Source organism: Muntiacus reevesi, chromosome 12 (assembly GCF_963930625.1).
Source record: "Muntiacus reevesi chromosome 12, mMunRee1.1, whole genome shotgun sequence".
Lineage (NCBI taxonomy): Eukaryota > Metazoa > Chordata > Mammalia > Artiodactyla > Cervidae > Muntiacus > Muntiacus reevesi.
This window is the reverse complement of record NC_089260.1, coordinates 57,171,572-57,176,588: the sequence shown is the minus strand read 5'-3', so window position 1 is coordinate 57,176,588 and position 5,017 is coordinate 57,171,572. Positions and strand designations below refer to the sequence as shown.

The 5,017-nt window shown below is 44.8% G+C and overlaps 1 pseudogene; it reads right to left on the bottom strand.

Moving 5' to 3' along the window:
- Positions 1 to 3,390: 3,390 nt before the first annotated feature.
- Positions 3,391 to 4,701, bottom strand: LOC136145275 (S-phase kinase-associated protein 2 pseudogene; annotated as a pseudogene).
- Between the last annotated feature and the right edge of the window lie 316 nt (positions 4,702 to 5,017).

The window sequence follows — 5,017 nt, the reverse complement described above, 5'->3', positions numbered from 1 at the left end:
TCCCCTTCTCCTCCTGCCTTCAATCTTTCCCAGCATCAGAGTCTTTTCTAATGAGTCAGCTCTTTGCATCAGGTGGCCAAAAAACTGGAGCTTCAGTTTCAGCATCAGGTCTTCCAATGAATATTCAGGACTGATTTCTTTTAGGATTGACTAGTTTGATCCCCTTGCTGTCCAAGAGACTCTCAAGAGTCTTCTCCAAAACCACAGTACAAAAGCAACAATTCTTTGGTGCTCAGCCATCTTTATGGTCCAACTCTCACAACCATACATGACTACTGGAAAAACCATAACTTTGGCTACATGGACCTTTGTTGGAAAAGTAATGCCTCTGCTTTTTACTACGCTGTCTAAGTTTGTCATAGCTTTTCTTCCAGGGAGTAAGCATCTTTTAATTTCATGGCTGCAGTCATCATTTGCAGTGATTTTGGAGCCTAAGTAAATAAAGTCTGTCGCTGTTTCCATCCTTTCCCCATCTATTTGCCATGAAGTGATGGGACCAGATGCCATGATCTTAGTTTTTTTAATTGCAATATAGGTAAAAAGGAAGAAAATGGTGACCAGTCATAAGGTAGGACATTCCTAGCAATCAGACACATTGAAAAATGGAACAAGCTGCTTTATTGCTGGACATGTGGGCAGGGACTGAATGGCTGTCTGTGGAGATGTGTCTGAGCAAACTTCCCATGAGGAGAACAGCTGGCTGGGATGGCCTCTAAGATCTCTTTCGATTCCAAGGTGCTCAGGACTTAGTTTCCATGAGAAAGATGAGCATCTATCCTTGTGTCCGTTGTTACTGTAAGGCTGGATTCTGGTGCAAGCTGAAAGCTATGACCTTGTTCATCTCCCCCTTAGCAGCCCTTTACTGTCAGAACTAAAGGCTAGAAATATGACTCCTTAGATGTAATAAGGATAGAAAGCTTTATCCTGTGTACCCAACACGTCTTTCTAGTTTAATCTTCCATTGTGCATGGCGACCCACTCCAATGTTCTTGCCTGGAGAATCCCATGGACAGATGAGCCTGGCAGGCTACAGTCCATGGGGTTGCAAAAAGTTGGACAGGACTGATGTGATTTAGCATTTCCACAACAGTCACCTTGTTTTTTCCTTCCATCCTTCTCACCTGGCTCCACCCTCTCCTGTGAGAGGGCGGGTTCAGACGCCAGTCTCTGACCCTGACAAATCAGAATGAGGATTGTATGGCAAACAAAATGTGTTTCCCGGCCCTTGGTAAATGTGGCTGATGATGACAAGAAGCACACGAATCTTCCAACCTGAGACAGCAGGGATAAGACCAACTTTGAAGGCACAAGAGTGGGGGACGAGGAGCCCTGGGCCATCACCCAGCATGATCAGCTCCCTGACTGGGGAATGTCCAATCTCTGCCAGGCTTCCCGTGCGTCCTCACCGGCTCTTTTCCTTAAGAAGTATGCATTCCCCTTCATATGTTCATGTACAAATCTAAATGATGTCACTTCTGGGACTCTTTGTTACCCCCAACAATGTAAAGAATCATATATAACTGAATGCCCCTTCATGTGAAGCTTAGTTTTAGTCAATTTCCAAATGCACACACTTAAAAATAGAAACATGTGAGTACTAGTCAGGGTCTGAAGCCTTCAGAATGTCAGAGTGGCCCCCCGACCCGACCTGTCTTGTCTCTCCATCCGAGCAGCCGGCTGCCTTCACCACAAGCATCCATCTTTGCACTGCCTACCTCATCTCCTCCCCACCACAGTGTAAGCTCTGAAAGATCAGAGGTGACCTCCCAGTAATGAGCACCCAGTTGCTGCTATTTAGTTGCTCAGTCGTGTCCGATTCTTTGCGACCCCATGGACTGTAGCCCGCCAGGCTCCTCTGTCCATGGGATTTCCCAGGTAAGAGTACTGGAGTGGGTTGCCATTTCCTCCTCTAGGGGATCTTCCCCACCCAGGGATCAAACCCACGTCTCCTGCATTGGCAGGTGGATCCTTTATCCCTGAGCCACCAGGGAAGCCCTGAACACTTAGCAGGTGACACCAAACATCTGCCAAACAAATGCAATTTTCCGGCAGATGCCATCTTCCCAGCAGGCAGGTCACACATGCTGTCTCCTTACTCCGCATCCACAGTGGCTGGTAAGACCTGGTACTTCTGACGTGCTCACTGAGTGTGCTGGGATCCTGAATTATTGTTGTCAATGATTGTTGTTGTTTCTGTTGTTTGCTTTAGAAAAGCAGAATTAATCTACCACCACCTTTAGCTTAAGCTCATATCAGGTGGCTCAGAGGTTAAAGCGTCTGCCTGCAATGCAGGAGACCTGGGTTCGATCCCTGACTTGGGAAGATCCCCTGGAGAAGGAAATGGCAACCCACTCCAGTATTCTTGCCTGGAGAATCCCATGGAGGGGAGAAGGCTGGTAGGCTACAGTCCATGGGGTCGCAAAGAGTCGGACACAACTGAGTGACTTCACTCACTCACTCGTATCAGGAAAGTTTTAGATTGTTGGAAATTGTGAGTAGAGTAGTATTAGTCTCAGTTGTGTCTGACTTTTTGCAACCCCATGGACTGTTGCCCACCAGGCTCCTCTGTCCAGGGGATTCTCTAGGCAAAAATACTGGAGTGGGTTGCCATTTTCTCCTCCAGGGGACCTTCCCAACTGTACATAAAGGAAACTTCATTAATGTGCATTAGAGGATACCCCAGGTTAACCTGTTATAGAAAACTGTCTTTTGAGTCTTTAAATTCTATACCAATTCTACACCTCTGGTTGGCCAATTGCTTGTTTCTTTATTTAGGTTTTAAGGTGAATGACCTGGGGCTATTTGTTTCCATCAACCTGATTGCAAATCTAAAGGCACAGTTGAAATGTTTATTTTGCTTGCTATCCTCAGAAGAGATTGCTGCAAATCTATTCTATGAGTCTCGTTCTTTTCAGCTTACAATACAAATAGCTTATTATTTTTTGCAACCTATGTCTTATAATAAAGCAGTGCTGAAAAATTAAATAGAAGAAAGTTCAGTTGCCATATAGGCTACGAAAATGATTTACTGGTGGTGATTTTTAAGCTTGATTCTAAATAGATTTACGAAGAATGGCGACTTGGAAGACATGGTTCAAATTTTGCTATTTAAGCGATTTAAGGTACCTTGAAATTATAGCTCACTCTCCCTAAAATTTCAAAAAGCGCAGAGCTTGGGTTCTTAAGGGTATAGCAGTGATAAAAGCTTTCATAGTCATTTCTAAAAAGCAACACTTCATAGTCTTCTCTCTCTAATGGTTCGCTAACATATTTGTAGAAGGAAGGCAATGGAAAACCAAGAATAAAGATAGCTGAGCTCTCCACAACTGGGCTTCCTGCCTACTTTCCCTGTTCAAAGAAAAGAGGAGACACCATCTTGCAACAGAGGCTTCATATATAACTGGGTTTCTCCAGTGACAGTCAGCATTTGATGCCCCATATCTCTTGGTTCTTCTTGTTGCCAATGGTAGGTCTGGTGATGGTGGTGAAATGGGAGCAATTAATCTGTAGATGAGGGAGGGCTTCCTTTAACAGTTGAAGGGTACCATCTGGCATGATTCCAAAGACTTGTAGTGTTTTTAATGTGGGAATTTCTCCAAGTTCAAGTAAAGTTTCAGGTATTATGTCATAGCACCAACTGAATGATAGGTGTTGGAGGTAGTTGAGTTGGTAAAATTCTGGAAAGCAGTCATTTTTCAGCAAGACACTATTGCTTAAGTCTAGGTGGACAAGATTGGGACATCTTCCAACTAAGGTACAGACATCTGATCTCTGCAGATTCTTTCGGTACCTGCTGAGATTCAGCTGGGTGATGGTCTCTGACATGTGTGTAACAGCCACCTGTACGTGTTTTTCAGTGAAGTCATAGCACCATGAGAGGTTCAGCTCATCCATTCTGGAACAGCTATTCGGCAAAGTCTTCAGGGAAGATTCAGAGAATCCAGAATACCCAGAAAGATTTAGTCGCAGTAAATTTGTGTTCTGAGCAAGATTACTGACAATGGAATCTGAAAGCCGGAGGCCTGTCAAGGCTGAGATTCTGCAACTTGGAGCAGTGAGACAGAAGGCCATGCAGGGTAGACACAGTGATCACAGAGTTTGACAGGTCCAGGTCTGTAAATGAAAAGGGCTGAAATGTTCAACTAACGGTTGGTCCATGAATGACTGTGGACAGCAGACGGCAACCACCCCTCGGGACAGCAGCCGACCAACCACATCTGGGTAAAGGCTTCTGCCCACGAGGTCTACAGTCTGCCAGAGAAATTCATCAAATGCTAGATGACACCATCTCTTACAAACACTGGAGATGTTCAGGAGTTCAGGGAGGTACAGACAAGAAAAGATTCCTAAGAGCAGCTCATCTGGAAGGGAGTCCCAGGAAACACCTGGAAAGTTCTCTTGGTTTAGCTTAGGTCTGTGGACAATCACAAAGTCCCTGTCATTCACTTTGCTTTTCAGCCGTTTTCGTGGGGGACTCTGTGGGTGGCTCAGGTTCAAAAGCAGTTCCTGGGGGATGTTCTCACTGTCCACCTCCTCCTCCTTCAGGGCTGAGACCCCCATGCCTGAAAGCCATTCATAAGTCTTGCTAGAACCCCATCCCCATGTGAAACTGGTGGCAACGTTGCTACTGTGGTCAGGTATCTCCTGGAGGTGTTTCCTGTATGTGGCATCTGCAGGTTCAGGAGTCTTAAATGTGTGCATTAATTGCAGAGGTGCCCACCTCCTGGATTCCCGCTTTGGTGCACGGTGAAATTGTGAAGTTGAAAACTAAAGAGATCTTAAGTGCTTCTCTTCTACTGTATCATTATAACAACACAGTGATGAAGGCTTTACCTTAACTATACTCCCAGATGGATTCAGCCACATTTAAGAGCCACAATAGCTCCTTTTTGTTCAAAATAGATCCATATGTTTTCATGTCTGGGTTTACTAATAGCCCTTGTTATATATAGCATCTCCTGTCTCACCTTTCATTTTCATTAATAGATATATTCCCCACTCTTTCACACAATATTCA